Raw genomic sequence first — 18826 nt, forward strand, 5'->3', positions numbered from 1 at the left:
ACCTCCCAAGTGTCATTCTTTTTTAAGGCATTGATTTCCTCGAACACTACCAATTTCCAACTCGGTTCATCTAGTGTTTCCTGAATATTTCTAGGTACCACAAGTTTTGAAATATTTGTAGTGAATACTCTATAGTTGTCAGAAAGGTTACTGTAGGAGATATATTTGGCAATGGGATGTTTAGTGCAGGCTCGGGTTCCCTTTCTAAGAGCAATAGGGAGATCAAGGTCAAGGTCTTGTGCAAGAACAACTGGGGCTAATCCTAAACCAAGTTCGGGTGCAGATATTTCTGGACTTGGATCAAAGTGTGATGGTAAACTTAGATCAGTAACAGAAAAAGAAGAAGCATGTATAGGAATAAGAACAGAATGAGGGTTACCTAAAGCATTTAGAGAGCCATTGCCCAGGGCTTTCGGTTGACTATGTGCTGGGATGATCGGTTGGTCTTTACTTCTTCCAAGGACTTTTTTCCTTGAATAAACCACAGGCTCAAGATTGTTTCTATTTTTTTTCATTCGTAATATTTCTTCTTCTGACAAACCAATTTCAAATTCGGATTCAATAGACTTAGTTTCCTTATTTTCTTTTTCAAGAGAGATATCAAGAATTACATTAGGCAAAGGGTTAACAATTTCCCAAAAATTTGGTTCCATTAATTTCTCCCCCTGAAGTAAATTTTTGGTAAAATATGGGACATTTTCCATAAAGGAAACATCCATAGTTGTGTAAAAACGTTTTGTAAGGGGATTAAAACATTTGTAACCCTTTTTATTAGGAGTATATCCTACAACAACACATTTTTCTACTCTTGAGTCTAACTTAGATCTTGACTTTTTTGGAATGTGTACATATGCAGTGCAACCAAATATTTTCAAGGGTAATTCAGAATTAATTCGAGATTCTGGAAATACCTTTTTCAAGCACTCCAAAGGAGTGGTATATTGCAAAATTTTTGTAGACATCCTGTTGATTAGATATGAAGCAGTTAGTATGGCATCCCCCCATAAGTATTTTGGAATATTCATGTAAAACATCATAGCCCGTTGTCAAGGACTTAGTCGTTTTCTAAGCTCATGCGGCACTTAGACAAGTCAAGGCGCTTGATCTTGCTAAGTCAGCCTGACTCCCAATGCTTAGCTCGCTAGGCTAAGGTGCTCATGACTCGTAAGCTTGAAAGGCGTAGTAGGCGACTCTTTAAAGAATGGAAGCTTTTATTACTCAAGGAAGCCTTTACAAGTGCTTTAAGAGCTAACTTGCTTGGTTAGGAAGTGGTTTGGGTGGTTTTGGGTGGTGCCTTGGCCAAGTGAGGGCCTCACCTATTTATAGGCACCAATGGAACTCTCTGAAACCTTGGAGGGTTCCTTACAAATCAAGAATATTTTAGAACTCCCTACATTAATCTGTGTACAACCCTATGTACAATAATATACAAGAGATCTCTAAAATTCTCTAGAAAGCCTTGGACTCCTCTCATGCCTTCCACCATAGTGTAGAGATGTGTAGACATCTCTAGGCATCTCTAGAACCTTCCACACTCTTCCCACCAATGGCTTAGTGTAGATGGCTCCAGGAGTTTCCAGAAGCTTCCTTCCTCCTATATAAGCCCATGGGGAGGGTCATTTGAAGCATCCTGTGACACCATGCTACTTCTAACAAGTGTTTATTTTTACATTCAGCTATTCCATTTTGTTCAGGGGTATCAGAACATGAGGATTGATGTAAAATTCCTTTCTCGTTTAAAAAGGTTTCCAAAACTTTATTAAAGTACTCAGTCCCATTATCAGATCTCAAAATACTGATTTTTGTTTGAAATTGGTTTTCAATCATTCTGTAAAATTCTTTAAAAATCCTTTCGACTTCAGATTTTTCTCTCATTAAATATACCTAACAAAGACGTGTATGGTCATCTATAAAGGTCACAAACCATTTTTTTCCTAAAATTGTGGTTACTTTTGAAGGTCCCCAAACATCACTGTGAAAAAGATAAAATGGTTTTGATGCATAGTAGGGTTTTGGAATGTAAGTTTTACGTTGGCTCTTTGCCAATAAACAACTTTCACATTGAAATGATAAAGGATCAACCTTTTGAAATAACACTGGAAATAAATGTTTTAAATAAGAGAAACTAGGATGGCCTAATCTGTAATGTCAAACCATTATTTGATCACGAACAGAAAGAGATCTAATACTACTTAGTCCTTGAGCAGTTTTATTATTAGGTAAATTGTTCTCGAAATAATAGAGACCATTGATCATCCTAGCACTGCCAATCGTCTTCCGTAAGCTCCGGTCCTAAAAAATACGATGGGATTCATAGAAGATAACACAACAATTAGAATCTCTAGATAATTTGCTAACAGACAAGAGATTACAAGTAAGTTTAGGAACATGGAGAACAGATTTAAGATCTATTCCCTCAGAGATTTTTATTAGACCTTTTCCTGCAATAGGTGAGAAATTACCATCAACTATCGTAACCCTTTTATTTCCAGGACACGGTGAATAGGATTCAAACATGTTTGAGGAATTGGTCATGTGGTCAGATGCTCCAGAATCGATTATCCATGGAGTATATTTAAAACGATAAGATAGAGCATATAATTCATTACCTATGTGTGCCATAGAGGCATTAGGAGCACCGGATGTTGAGTTGGATTTCAGCAGTGCAAGAAGATGCTCCATTTGCTCAGTGGTAACCAAGGCTGAACCTTCAATAACAACTCTAGGTCCCTTCTTGCCCAGCATCACATTCCTCCCGTTTGGTTTGCACTTCCAGTGATCAACCGCATCGAATCCTTGAAGACATTGCAGGTCCAAACGGCACCGTTGTGGCCACGATAGGTGCCGACGCGCTCCCCGTTGTCGGTGAACCAAACGGTGGGAGTGTGATCCTTGGCACAAGAAAAGAGTAGATCTCCATCTCTGTTATACTTTAGAAACGTTAATGGCCTTTTATGGCCTTTCATCATAATAGGCCTCATGGCTGCCGCTTCAAGCTCTTTCATGTCACCCTCTTGATGAACTCACAACCCCCTTCTAAACCGAAGTCTGATTGTGTCTTCTTCAAACTCAATTCTGGTGGTGTGGTGTTGAGACTTGGAGAGTTAAGAGAGCCTTTTTCTCTCTCCATTCTTATGCGGGTTCTCCCCTTTTCCGCCATGAAAGCCTTTTGAAAGAAGTGTATGCTGAAAGTAGAATTAAGATGGGATCAACTGTATCTCCACGCTCACAGCATAAGGAATGATCATCTTCATGGGCGAAGATCTTTCCAGACTGCATGACAAAAAAATCGCGTGACTACAAGAGGCTGAGGCTTGAATCACATGTCCTGAAGGCATGCTGCTGAACCAGATCCTCGTCAATGAAGTGAAGAAGACAAGTGTCAGCCCCTTAGACCCTTGACTTAACCATGGAGGAATAGGCCTCATGGGTAGGCCTTGTGCCCATGAAAGCCTAGGATGAAAGCAGGGAAATCCTGAAGGTTTGGTGGTTCAGACTCTAGGAGCCATGTGAGGAGGCCGCGGGCAAGCCAGACACGCACCGCGCGCGCGCCGTGGGCGAGCCAGAAGCGCACCGCGCGTGCACCGTGGGCGAGCCAAATGCGCACCGCGCGCTCACCACGGGCGAGCCAGACGCGCATCGCGAGCGGGCCAGACACGCACCAAGGGCGAGCCAGACGCGCACCGCGCGTGCACACGGGCAAGCCAGATGTGCACCATGAGCAGGCCAGACGCGCACTGCGGGCGAGCCAGACATGCACCGCGTGCGCACCAGATGGGCATCGGGCGCGCACCTGACTTAGGTGGTGCAGATGAAGGCTGACTTGGAATTTTAATTTATAATTAAAATTATATTCCATTATGCATCCTCAGACATATTGATGTCTCCTCAAGAAACTATGAAAACGGCCCGTATTACTCTTTAAGGGGGGGGGGGGGGGGGGGGGGGGTAGGTGACTCAAAGGAGGGAGCCACTAAGAGAAGCCTTGACCGCACCAAGGGGGCACCATGGCACGGCCTTGGCGTGCCAAAGACACACGACGCGACTCGAGCAAGCACACATGGGCTCCACGACATGTGTGTTGTGCACCCTGTGGCCGCAATGGCACGGGGCCTGGTGCGGCCTACCCCCTCCCCGTGCAGGCACGAGGGCGCCTAAGCCTTGTGCGGTGAGCCAGCTGATGAAACCATGGGCACAATGCCATGGTCTGATGGCTCCAGTAGCTGACTTGCACCGAGATGCCTACGTACAAGCACAGGGGCGCAATGCCTTGTGCACCAAGAAGGATTGGCCATGGGCGCAATGCCATGGCTCGTTGCTGGGAAGCAAGCAACAAGCCCAAGCCATGGGCACCTAGACATGACACGGGCTCAGACATCAGTGTGAGGAAGGCGCACTGATGCACCAAACGCTTGGTCAGATGGGTGGTGCACGCTGCCTGGCTCAGAGGGCTTGATCAAAGACATGCTGATGGGCACCCGGTCACAAGAGGCACCTTGAGGGGGAGGGGTCGGCTTGTTAGGGGGACTCACCAGCAGCTTGGCGAGCAAGACCTGAAGGAGAAGGCAGTGCAGCTAGCAAGTGGCAGCTAGCTCAGACAACCAGTGACCAAGTCAAGCCGTCATTGACCTGCAGTTGGCTGAGGATGATGGCTGGTGCAAGTGGGTGGCATGTGCAGCCCACTATCTGGGGTGGTGGGTGGTTATGCAGGGCAGTTGAGGGCAATTCTGGCCAATTGCATGACCACCTAGTTGGCTCCAAGATTTGAATTGAGGGAATTCAAATTTGTAACTGCAGATGAGTCATTTAAATAGGGCTCCTGCAGACTTGAAACAGAGAGTGAGAGTTGGGGAAAGGGTTCCTTCTCGTATGCCTTGGGTGAGTGCATTGTACTCTGGTTCAAGAAGCAATTTTGTCTTGTAAGAGTGATTAATACAAGTTGGGAAAAGATTTTCCTGGAACCTCGTGTGTCCCTGTTGCTTTGTGATTTCTGTATTCTACTCTGTTCTTCTAAACGTTGGGAAGGGAAGGTTGGCTAAGGAAGGGTCCTTAGCACCGCACACTCGTGAAAAATTAAGTGAGATAACCAAGGGTGTGACAACAAGCATCTTGGCTTCGGGTGTAAGACGAGCCATGAGAACAACCACCCCATTACCGGCCTTGTTCTCCTCTATAAAACTTCTCATTCCATGAAGTTAGGCCCAATCATTTTTCCGTGGTGCGTTATATATGCAGTGTCTTGATTTGATTGCCTCACTGAAAGTCTTTCTTGATCCCTCTTCAAGACTGAGTGCCCTCCCTTGTAAAATTCTTCCCAAATTCTTCAGAGGCGAGTTGTGCGCTGGTTATGGGTCCAAAAACTACAAGCAATCTATGAAGAACACAAAATCAACAACATCATGTGGTCTTTAACAGCCACTCCAATCATCCCAACGAATATCAATATTTGCAAATGGAATCAAAGTAAAAAGGAACATGGATGTAAAATGAAAACCTTATCTTAGAAATACGCAGGCTAACCAATATTCCCTCAAGAATCCTAGTGAGGTCATGGGTTCGAACCCCAGGGGTATCGCTGGGGGGAGATTGTTGGCATATCGGAGGCTTGACCGGGTCCATCAATTCCCCTTATGTTCGTCGTGGACGCTTGGGTAAATGCACTATAATGTTAGGATATGCATTTGTTCTAACAGCAATTGCTTTTAGGAGCGTTGGTAGCGTCTGAGGTCTTACAAATGGTATTAGACTTGATCCCCTACCTCGGTGTGGGGGTTTGTTTGGCCTTGTAGGAGGTGTTTGTCTGTTTGACCCCGCAATCCCATGAGGGGAAAAAGTTCCTAGCGCTATATATGTAGAGGCTCCTCTTAACCAAGTAGACGCGTTTTAAAGCTGTGAGAACCCCTTTAGGTCCAAAGCGGACAATATCTACACGGTTGGGAGCGGGTCGTTACAAATGGTATCAGAGCCGATCCCCGACCCGATGTGGGGGTTTATTTGGCCCCGTAAGGGGTGTTTATCTGTTTGACCCCACAATCCCATGGGACACAACGAGGACGTTGTGTCTTTATGAGGGGGTGTTTGTGATATCCCACATCGAATCGGGGAGAATGTTTCTGACACTATATATGTAGAGGCTCCTCTTAACCAAGTAGACGCGTTTTATAGTCGTGAGGGCTCCTTTGAGCCCCAAGCGGACAATATCTACACGGTTGGGAGCAGGTCGTTACAAATGGTATCAGAGCCAATCCCCGACCCGGTGTGGGGGTTTGATTGGCCTCGTAAGGGGTGTTTGTCTGTTTAGCCCCACGATCCCATGGGATACAACGAGGACGTTGTGTCTGTATGGGGGGGTGTTTGTGATGTCCCACATCGGATATAGGAGAATGTTCCGGTCGCTATATATGTAGAGGCTCCTCTTAACCAAGTAGACGCGTTTTAAAGTCACGAGGGTCCCTTTGGGCTTAAAGCGAACAATATCTACACGGTTGGGAGTGGGTTGTTCCCTCGCGGCTTTAAAAAGGGTCTACTTGGTTAAGAGGAGCCTCTACATATATAGCATCAGGAACATTCTCCCCTATCTGATGTGGGACATCACAAACACCCCCCCCCCCCCATACAGATACAACTTCCTCGTCCTATGGGATTGCAGGGTCAAACAAACAAATACCCCTTACGGGGCCAAACAAACCCCCACATCGGGGTCAGGGATCTTTCTGATACCATTTGTAACAACCCGCTCCCAACCGTGTAGATATTGTCCGCTTTGAACCCAAAAAGGCCCTCACAGCTAAGAGGACTCTCTACATATATAGCGTCGGGAACTTTCTCCCCTATCCAATGTGGGATATCACAAACACCCCTCATGCAAACACAACGTCCTCGTCCCATACAAACCCGAGTATAATTGGTTGGCTGCAACTGTTGACCACCCCCAACCGAGAGCAACCCTCCTCCTGCCACTTCCTCCTCATTCAGAAACAAGTCTTCTATACCCCCTCAACGCAGCATGTAGCCCAACCACCGCAACCCCAATTATTATAGAAACTAAAACGCTCAAACCCACATCAGTAAGCACCAATGCCACAACTGTAATCAATCCCAGTAGTACCAACACAACACGATCATCGATTGTTTGGTCAAACAACACTATAGGGTTGTCCTGGAAGTACAAAAAGAACCAGGCAAAGAAGATTATCAAGAAGACAATCATGGATGTTGGGTGCCACAAAAGGCTCACAAATAGTTTGAAAAGCATTACCATCGCGTAGTTCACGCGGAAGTAGTTGACATTTCTCTTGATTCGAGCCATTGCATCGCTGTAGTTGTAGGGACGGGAAAGTGCTAAGTAGTCCAAGAACTCCTGCCATGGGCGTCTTGTGGCCATTAGGGTTTGGGTCCATTGGGTGGCGCGTGAGATGAAGGTGAACTGTTCGGAGGCTAAAGACGATGGAACGGTGGTGGAGGAGTTGGGAAGTATACCGTAGCCGACGGATGATTTTTGCAACATCTGAGAGAAATTGAGAAGCAATAATCCTTTACCCAAGAGAGAAAAAACAGAAGGGCTCTGGATTTGAGTTAATAAAGTGGAAATCCCAAGCTCAGATTGATGAAGAGAGGAAAAAACTAAAGAGAGAGAGAGAGCGAGAGAGAGAGCAAGCCTTAAACCTAGATTTATGAAGAAGAGAGAAAGCTTGGCTTAGAATTTAAGGTTTCACTGTAACCGTCTCAACCTGCAAGACTGCTGATAGCGAAGCTGACTTGCCTCCGAGTAAAAAATCCCCACAAATCTCACCACCAGCATGGGTGATGCATGAGCAGGAACCTCTAGCCTCTAGGAACGAGTGAACGACCATGGCCTGGTTTAGAAATCTCGTCTAATTATCATCTCTGAAATCTTCACTCCGATCCAGAACCGCCATAACCCCATTTCCAAACACCCACTTCGTCTCCATCTTACAGTTCAGTTCTCAGCCAAATTCGGAGCCCACCCGCCATGTGCTGAGCTCTGGGCTCGGACCCACCTCGTCAAAAGAGAAGCCAAGGGTGGTGGTGTTGGGGTCTGGGTGGGCTGGGTGCAGGGCCATGAAGGGTTTGGACACCAACATCTATGATGTGGTGTGCGTGTCGCCAAGGAACCACATGGTCTTCACTCATCTCTTGGCTTCTACTTGTGTTAGGACTCTTGAGTTCCAGTTCGTGGCTGAACCCATTGCGCAGATCCAGCCGTTGATTTCAAGGGAAACTGGGTCCTACTTCTTTCTTGCTAATTGTAATCGGGTTGATCTCGATAACCATGTGGTACACTGCCAGACTCTAACTAATGGAGCAAATGTCCTGGAGCCATGGGACTTTGAGATCTCATATGATGAGTTGATTATTGGTTCGGGTTCAGTGCCCTTAACATTTGGAATTCATGGTGTGGAAGAATATGCCTTTTTTCTTCGTGAAGTCCATCATGCTCAAGAAATTAAGAGGAAGCTGCTCCTAAACTTGATGTTGTCTGATGTGCCTGGAATTTCGGAAGCAGAGAAGTAGAGGCTCCTACACTGTGTTGTTGTGGGAGGTGGTCCAATAGGAGTTGAGTTCAGTGGTGAACTTAGTGATTTTATCATGAGGAACGTTCATCAAAGATATGCCCATGTGAAAAATTACATCCATGTTACTTTGATTGAGGCAAATGAGATATTGTCTTCCTTTGATGATCGCCTTCAGCACTATGCTACTAGGCAGTTGACTAAGTCAGGAGTTCGTCTTGTTCGTGGGATTGTTAAGGATGTTAAAGTTGACAAAATAATTCTAAATAATGGGACGGAGGTTCCATATGGGCTGTTGGTATGGTCTACACGTGTTGGTCCCTCTTCTTTTGTGAAGTCTATAGAGGTCCCAAAATCTCCTGGTGGAAGGATTGGCATCGATGAGTGGCTACGTGTTCCTTCTGCACAGGACATTTTTGCAATAGGTGACTGCAGTGGGTTCCTTGAAAGTACCGGCAAACCAGTTCTTCCAGCTCTGGCACAGGTTGCAGAGAGACAAGGGAAGTATATAGCAAAACAATTGAACAGGATTGGCAAAGCTGGTGGAGGGTATGCAAACAAAGCAAGAGACAAGGAATTTGGAGAGCCCTTTATTTATAAGCATTTGGGAAGCATGGCATTCCTTGGCAGATACAAGGCTCTTGTGGACCTTAGTGTCATAGGATGCTTCAAATGACCCTCCCCATGGGCTTATATAGAAGGAGGGAAGCTTCTGGAGACTCCTGGAGCCATCTACACTAAGCCATTGGTGGGAAGAGTGTGGAAGGTTCTAGAGATACCTAGAGATGTCCACACATCTCTACACTATGATGGAAGGCATGAGAGGAGTCCAAGGCTTTCTAGAGAGTTCTAGAGATCTCTTGTATATTCTTGTACATAGGGTTGTACATAGATTAGTGTAGGGAGTTCTAGAATATTCTTGATTTGTAAGGAACCCTCCAAGGTTCTAGAGAGTTCCATTGGTGCCTATAACTAGGTGAGGGTCTCATTTGACCAAGGCATCACCCAAATCACTTCCTAACCAAGCAAGTAAGCTCTCAAAGCACTTGTAAAGGCTTCCTTGAGTAATAAAAGCTTCTATTCTTTAAAGAGTTGCCTACTACGCCTTCTAAGCTTCCGAGTCCTGAGCACCTTAGCCTAGCGAGCTAAGCATTGGGAGTCAGGCTGACTTAGCAAGATCAAGCGCCTTTACTTGTCTAAGTGCCGCACGAGCTTAGAAAACGACTAAGTCCGTGACATTAGGCAAGGCAAGGAGGGCAAAGGTTTATATCTAGCAGGATTTACAAGTTGGATTATTTGGCGATCAACATATCTCACGCGTGCTTTAAGCTGGAGGAACCGGTTATATGTTGCAATCAACTAGGCAACAACTTTTGTGTTTGGTCATGATATAAGTCGAATATAGAGTTCTAGGAAGGAATCAGTTTTTTTCGCTCAATTAGCATTGAAGCTATGTTTCCTGATGATGTTAGAGGAACAGCTCAGCATGCTTCCATGCTTTTCTTCCGACTCCATCAAGCAAAGTAGAGAAGAACATAACATATTTGAATAATGAAGGATGCTGAGTATGTTCAGAGAGGGTTGAGGAACAGTAGTGGACTCGTTTGAAATATCCGACATGGTTTCAGAGAGAACAGGGATTGAAAGAGAGGAAGAAGGAGGGTTTCGGCAAGCAAATTGTTAGCTTTGATACCAACTTAAAAAAATAGGGTTTCACGGGAATAATTTTCTTTCATTGAGATTAGTATTTTATAGAATTTATAGCATATGCAAATCCTTCAAATCAGGAAACTAAATCACTGATTAAAGGGCAAGAATTACTCCTAACAATTACTTTCCTAAAAATACAAAGATTGACAACTAATAGCTAATTTACAACTTTACAAAGTTATTTCTTTCCGTATCAGTTTCGGTTTTCCAACAGCCTCACATATATTAGGAATAGGGGAAGGGCCCTAACTATCACTATGAATTAGATGAAAGGGTTTTGAACTTCTTTATTATTATTGGTGGGGAAAGTTGAACGCTTGTATTTAGCAAGTTCACATACATCACAATAGAAACTCTCAACATCTAATTTCCTAAATAAAGAAGGAACTAGTCAGTTGTGTATTGTTGTTCGTACATCTATGTACAGTTGTGTACAACTAATTGGGAGTTGTGGTTTATTCTGTATAGTTGTCAATTATTTTGTATAGTTGGTTATCCTAAAATAACCTTATGTACTCTATCTATATACCATTGAAATATATGAGAACATTCATTCAGCAATTTATCAAGTTATCAAGTTGGTATTAAAGCCAAAGCAGAGAATTTTCACTACTGCCTAGCTGACACTTCAGGGGTCATTGATCATATGACTAGTCATACTCTCTCTTGCGGTCAATCTAGGCTAGCCATTGAGACAATTTGATGTAAACAATGCATTTCTCCATGGGGATCTGATAGAAGAGGTGTAGATGGACCCCCCTCTGAGGTTTACAGCAAAAGGAGGCAAGGTATGCAAACTAAAAAAGGCTTTTGTATGGATTGAAGCAGTCACCAAGGGCATGGTTTGGCAGATTGAGCTACTCGATGAAAGAGTATGGTTTTAAACAAGCAATGGCAGACCACACTCTGTTTTATAAGAGAGATGGTGATGACATTACTTTGCTTATTGTTTACGTTAATGACATGATTGCTATAGGTAGCAACTCTACAAAAATAGAGAAGTCTCGAAGCTATCTGACCAAGGAATTTGAAATGAAGGACTTGGGTGCTCTAAAATACTTCTTGGAAATTGAGGTGTTAAGGACTTTTCCTTTCACAATGGAAGTAAACATTAGATGTCTTGGATGAAACTAGTAACTCCACTTGTGAACCTATAGATACTCTCATTAAGATAAATCATGGTTTGAACATCTACCTTGATCAAATTCCAACAAACAAAGAAAGATATTAAAGACTAGTGAGGAAATTAATCTATTTGACCGACACTAGACTTTACTTGTCATATGCAGTTAGTGGTTGTAAGTCAATTCATGCATAATCCGAGTGACCGACACATGAATGCAATAAATCGTATCCTAGCCCATCTGAAGTCCTCTCCAGGCAAAGGTATTATGTTCTCCAGACACGAACATCTAAATATTAAGGGTTACACAAACTCTAACTTTGCCTGATCTAGATTGGATAGAAAGTCTACCTCAGGGTATGTGTTATTTGTAAGAGGAAATTTGGTGACTTGGAGGAGTAAGAAACAAAATGTGGTTTCATAGTCCAGTGCAAAAGCTAAATACCGTGCTCTCCATCATGCAACTATGGAACTTAGTTAAGAATTCTCTTAAGCGAGCTCGAGTTTGGTCCCAAGAAACCTATGGTGCTCTTTTGTGATAACACGACAACTATTGAGATTGCAAATAATTCGGTACATCATGATTGAACTTAACAATAGCTACATTAAGGCATGATAAAGGTTCCCTATATCAAGAGTGCGGATCAGTTAGGGAATATGATGACCCACACTGTTACTAGTGGTCCATTCTATGCATCATTATCCAAGTTGGGCATGTATGATATCTATGCACCAACTTGGGAGGGAACGTCAATTGCATATAGATGTTCATACAACTATGTACAGCTGTGTATATAGTTGTAGATACAACTATGATGTACAGTTGTGTACAACCAATTGTGAGTTATGATTTATTCTATATAGTTGTCAATTATTTTGTATAGTTGGCTATCCTAAAATAGCCTTGTGTACTTTGTATAAATACCCTTGAAATATATGTGAATATTTATTCATCAATTTATCAAGTTATCAAGTAAAGACTTTGAACTTCTTTTATTATTATTGGTGGGGAAGGTTGAACGTTTATATTTGAAAAGTTCACATACATCACAATGGAAACTCTCAATATTTAATTTCCTAAATAAAGAATAAAACACAATCTTAAGAGTTCTAAATAATGGATGTCCAAATCTATGATAATGAAGCTAGATTTTTTCTTTATTGACAAGGTGGTGCTCAGAACGAAAAAATACGGATGACTCACTTGATGTCTCAAAGTAGTATAACTTGTTCCATTCCTTAGCAAGTCCAATCATCTTCCCCAAGTCCTACTCCTAAAATACACAATGAGTAGTGTAAAAAGTCACATTGCAACCTAAATCTTGTGTAAGCTTTCATATAGAGACAAGATTAGTAGACAACTTGGGAACATGAAGCACATTTCTAAGTGTGAGTGTAGGACTAATTTGGACATCTACTACACCTACGACAATGGTTAATGAACCATCTACTGTGGCTATTTTCCTATTGTTTGGACAAGGGTTATAGTTGTTAAATTAGTGTGATGAATGAGTCATGTGATCTATGGTACTCGAATCTAAAACCCAAGAATTGGCAAAGGTTTCATCTAAGGCTTTTAATCCAATGGAAATAAGAAACTTACTCGACAATGCCAGTGAGTAGGTACTTGAAGATTTCTTAAAGGTTTCTCAAGAGTTCCAAACAAATCTCTCAATTTTTCAATCTCCTCCTAATTTAATTCACTTTGTTCTAGGGATTTTTCTTCAACTGGCTAAATAGAAGACGAGTTTGCTTGCCCATTATCCCTTTACTACCCCCCATTTAAACCCCACTCTTTGCTAGATGTGGTTGGCTTACCATGAAGTTTCAACAATTCTCCCATGTATGTTTAGGCTCTTGGCAATAAGTGCCCCATAAGTTCTCCCTATTATCACAGTTTGAAGCTCTTGATCAATTGGTCTTTTTGTTATCGATAGTGCTAGCCTTCTGATCACTCCCTTTGTTAGCAACCATAGTCGAGTCTTCCTTATTCTGAGGTTCAAGCATGAACTCCTGCTTTCTTCTACTTGGATAATAGAGATAGTCTCATTCAAAGTTGGAAGCTTTTTGCTTGGAATTTGAACTCTAACTTGGTCAAACTCAGTATTGAGACCAACTAAGAAATCATAGACTCAATCTTCTTCGATATAATTCTTCAAGATAGCTACATCCTCAGGACATTTTGTCTTAATGCATCCATATTGCCATAGGTTTTTCAACATATTGGAATACTTTGTGGTTGTCTTGTTTCCCTATTTCGCTGCTCCGATCTTGACTTTAATTCACACACTTGTGTTGCATCTAGTGCCTAAGTATGTCTTGTGAACTGCATCCCAGATGTCTTTAGCGGTTGTCAAGAGCATCCAAGTGTCACTAATTTCAGGCGTCATTGAGTTCCATAACCATGTCATAATCATTGAGTCATACTCATCCCAAGCATCAAACTGAGGGTCTCCTCTTCTTAGTCCCATTCCCAAGAGACGACTTAATTTCCCTTTTCCCTTCAGAAAGGTAAGAACAAGTTACAACCATTTTAAATAATTCTTCCCACTAAGCCTATATGTTGCTTCAATATTCTACAATTCTCTGGTGTTGTGACTAGTAATCACCCTTTAGATTGAGCAGTGACAATGGTAGTTTCTAATGCCTGTGATTTTTTTTTTTTTTTCTTTCTTTACTTTAAGGCTTAAATAACCAAACCTAAACACTTAACTAGTACAATAGCCAAACTTTAAATACTCGTATTGAAGCCCTCGCTGACAATCAAAGGTGTTGTCGTGAGGTAGAGGCGAAGCCAACAGCGATGTCAAGATCCTAGTGCGACGACAATGAGATCTAAGGGCAATGACAAATGCAAGGCAAAGACAAAGCCGCTAGCAAAGGGTGAGAACAAGGGCACTGATGATGGTGGAATTTCGTTGGTGGTGGTTATGTTGGAGCTTTGGAGCTTACAATCTTGCTGGTGGCGTGATCTCCTTGATGGTGAATGACAGAGGACGCGATCCTATTGTTTTTTACGACACACTCCCTGGCGATGAAGGACAGAGAGCATGAGAACAAGGGTTGTTACCATTGGCAAAGACGAAGATGATGACACGATCTTCTGTTTCGCGATGACTTCGCGATCTGGAGAGGGTGTGATGCGATGGTTTGGTGATGATAACTACTTTGGTGCTATGTTCACAATTCGATTTGCTACAATGGCTTAATTCAGACAAGAGGAAATTTAAGATCGACAATGAAGGTCGATTCTAGTCTTCAACTTAACAATGAAGGCCTAAAAAAAAAATCTTCTCTTCCCAGATTTACGAGCCTAAAGCTCTGATACCATGTAGAAGAGCGATGAAAGGAATATAAGGTAAAAAATCATTTTCCTTAATTCTTTTCTATATAGAGACTCACATATATATATATATATACAAAAAAATCCTAGCATCTAAATTAGGAACTTTCCTAACTCAATTACAATGAATCCCTTTGATCACAAGATGTGTATTCTTTCTATTAAACTCCTAAAAGTGTATTCTATCTATCTATTTGTATTTCATCAAATTCTTCATACCCTTTATTTATTGTTTATTCCGTATGAAGTGCAAGAATGCTATGTGCAAATTATTTGTATTTCACCAAATTCTTTTGTTTTTTTTATGAATAAAAAACAATATATTAAAAAGAAAAAGGCACATCAAGGATGCACCCCAAAGTATACAGGTTGTATACATACAAGAAAGAGAAAAAAGAATCCCTTAACCAAAGTCTAACCAATCTACAAAAACCACAAAGGAAAGAGGGCTGGAGTAAAAAAAAAAAAAACCCTTAGTCCATGCCCAAAGATTACAAAGGAACAATGATTTACACCCTTGAACCGAATGCTCCTCATTTTCAAAAACCCTACTATTTCTTTCCTTCCAAACAATCCAAATAAGACACAAGGGAGCTGAAAACCACATTTTCTTCCTCTCCTTTCCCACACAAGGCCCAAGCCACCCCTTAACCAAAGTCTAACCAATCTACAAAAACCACAAAGGAAAGAGGGCTGGAGTAAAAAAAAAAAGAAAAAACCCTTAGTCCATGCCCAAAGATTACAAAGGAACAATGATTTACACCCTTGAACCGAATGCTCCTCATTTTCAAAAATCCTACTATTTCTTTCCTTCCAAACAATCCAAAAAAGACACAAGGGAGCTGAAAACCACATTTTCTTCCTCTCCTTTCCCACACAAGGCCCAAGCCACCCCAATAACGCCTCTTTAATTGAATAAGGGAGCACCCACGAAACCCCAAAAAGGGAAAAAAGTAAGTTCCATAAACTTCTTGCCAGCACACAATGCAAGATGATGTGATCAATAGACTTTTCCTCTTACTAGCACAAATAACATCTATTAGCCAAAGATAACCCTCTCCTCTGAATACGATCCAAGGTTAAGACCTTTTTCCACCTAGCCTCCCAAGCAAAAAAACTCACCCTCGAAGGCTCCAAAGAGTACCAAATAACTCTTGCAGGAAAATCCCCTAGTCTTTCGATTCCAAAGCCTTATAGAGAGACTTGACAGAAAATCTTCCGTCCTTTGCCTTTGTCCAAACTACTTGATCTTCCACATCACTATAAACCCTCCTCCCTTGCAACCTCAAGAAAAAATGCTTCACATCGAACACTTCCCAATCATTAAGCCGCTGAGAGAACCCAGGAGCCCATACTCCCTCTCCAAAATGGCACCACACATCCTCCACCCAAGCCTCCTTAGCCAAGGATATAGCAAATAAAGAGGGAAAAGAAATACACAAAGGATCGTCTCCACACCACTTGTCCTTCCAAAATCTAACCCTCCTACCATTCCCCACAGAATAAACCATATTGTCGCCTATCTCATCCCAAACTCTCCCAATCGCTTTCCACAAACCAACCCCAAAACTGCCTCTCACAATACAAGACCTCCATCCACCCTCATCTTACCCATACTTCGCACAAATAACTTGCCTCCACAAAGCTTCTCTCTCCACCGCAAAACACCAACTCCACTTACATAAGAGAGGCCTATTCAACAACGTCAAATTCCTCACACCCAAACCACCCTTTTGTTTATCTGAGCAAACAATAGACCAATCTACTAAATGGGGCTTCCTCTCCAGGGCCCCACCACCCCAAAGAAAATCCCTTTGGATCTGCTCCAATCTCAAACTCACACTCCTTGGCATATAAAACAAGGACATACAGTAGATAGGCATACTAGACAGAGTGCTCCGGATCAAAGCTAGTTTGCCCCTTTTGGAGATATACTACCTTTTCCAAAAGGAAAGTCTCTTCCTGAACCTCTCCTCAACCCCATCCCAAACTGCCAACTCCTTGAAACGAGCACCCAAAGGAAGACCCAAGTTAGAAGATGGGAGCGTGCTCACCTTGGAACCAAACTTAAGAGCCAAATCCTCTACATTCTCCACTCTCCCCATTGAGATGATCTCACTTTTGTCCAAATTCACCTTCAACCCCGACATGGCTTCAAATCACATAAGAGTCCAACTCAAGTAAGACACCTGATCAAGAGAAGGCTCACAGAATACTAACGTGTCATCTACGAACAGCAAGTGAGTGATCTCTACTCCTGCGCCTCCTCTACCACTGATCTGCCACCCCGGAAAAAACCCTCCCTCCCTCACTCTCTTCAACAAGCAATTGAGAGCCTGCAAGACAATCACGAAAAGGTAAGGGGATAAAGGATCCCCCTGTCTCAAGCCCCGAGAACTTTGGAAGAAACCGGAGGGGGTTCCATTAATAAGGACGGAGTAATTGACAGTACCAATACACCACTGGATCCAACTAATCCACTTAGCTCCAAATCCCATCCTTTCCAACAACCAAAGAAGAAAACTCCAATTTACATGGTCGTACGCCTCCTAAATATCTAGCTTACAAAGGATGCCACCACCCCCGCTTCTCTGCATCGAATCAATAGCCTCATTCACAATCAGCGAGGCATCCAGGATTTGCCTTCCCTCCACAAAAGCATTTTGGGACTTAGACACTATCTTACCCATCACCTTTTTAAGCCTATTAGCTAGCGTCTTTGCTAACTTGTAAAAACTGCCCACCAAGCTTATAGGCCTAAAGTCCTTGAGATCTTCAGCTCCCCCTTTCTTAGGAATTAAAACCAGAAAAGAGGCATTAATGCTCTTGACGAACCTGCCCCGATCATGAAAATCCTTAAAGAACTCCATAACTTCCTCCTTCAGAAAACTCTAGCTGAATTGTCAAAACGCCATTAAGAAACCATTAGGACCAGAAGCTTTATCTCCATTGAGGTCCGAGAGAGCACCAAAAACCTCTTCCTCAGAGAAGGGAGCCTCTAACATTGCTGCATCTTCCCCTTCAAGGGCCTCAACCTGCAGCCCATTACATCTGGGCCTCCACTCCTCTATTTCTAACAAAAGAGAGTGGAAAACCTGAACCACTCCATCTATGATGTCACATTCTTCTATTACCCAAGACCCATTTATCTTGATCCTCACCAAGGAATTGACCCTCTTACGCGCATTGGCCATTTTGCGGAAAAAGCCAGTATTTCTATCTCCCTCCCTCAGCCATAACTCTCTAAACTTTTGCCTCCAAGAGGTCTCTTCCATTATCACCCGCTTCTTATACTCCTCCAAAGCTTGCTTTCTGAGATTTTGCTCTTTTGCAGACAACACTCTGTCCCCTTCTACAGAATCCCAAAACACAATCTACTTTAAGGCTGATTCTTTTCTAGCAATGATATTTCCAAACACTTCTCTGTTCCCAATCTTCCCACATCGGCCCACTTTCCCCCTCTGAGCCCACGATCTCCTCCAAACAGTTCCTCCTGCCAACTGAACTCCCCCTGCCACCGCCTCCAAAATCTTCCCCACCTACAATAACTTTTTGAACACAGCAATCCAAACTTTCGCCAAAACGGCCACTCTTCCCTCCAAAGTTCAACACGCCTTCCCTACCAGACTGCAACATAAATATTTCTTTCTCCATGCCTATACCCGCATGTGATCCACCACCGTCGTCATCCCTGACCTTCAACTTTGGAGACCCATTGTTGCAACTTCTCGGAACAACCATGGAAAATTTCGGGGAACTTCCCACCACAACTGGATCGAATAGCTCGAAGACCCGACCACTAGCTGCAATGAAGTGGGTAGACTTCTCCCATTCAACCTCACTAGCCCACTGCAATTGAAATGAGTTCACAGAGCCTTCATCCATTGTGACGAAACCTCCACAACAATCCCCAACTTTAATAAAGACTTCATGGCTCCACAAATGCAAAGGAAGACCCAACACTCTCACCCACGCCTCCTTGCAAGACCCCTCCTTCACCTCACACCCAATCTCATGTCGCCATCTTTCCAAACTAAGAAGTCTCTCCCTGAACCTCCTAGAACCTCTAGCCAACACCCTTTCTACCTCCATTCGATCCTCAAACTCAAACAAAAT

General features: G+C 42.9%; 1 protein-coding gene and 2 pseudogenes across 1 annotated transcript in view; 1 reads left to right on the forward strand and 2 right to left on the reverse strand.

Annotated features, from left to right (window-relative positions):
* The window catches only part of LOC117908485, a 35515-nt gene that overhangs the window by 12460 nt on the left and 4229 nt on the right, over positions 1-18826 (reverse strand). The gene's annotated exons all lie outside the window — the stretch shown is intronic.
* Positions 4371-8095, reverse strand: LOC117908317 (annotated as a pseudogene).
* Positions 7807-9217, forward strand: LOC117908318 (annotated as a pseudogene).

This window comes from Vitis riparia, chromosome 19 (assembly GCF_004353265.1).
Source record: "Vitis riparia cultivar Riparia Gloire de Montpellier isolate 1030 chromosome 19, EGFV_Vit.rip_1.0, whole genome shotgun sequence".
In the NCBI taxonomy this organism is placed as follows: Eukaryota; Viridiplantae; Streptophyta; class Magnoliopsida; order Vitales; family Vitaceae; genus Vitis; species Vitis riparia.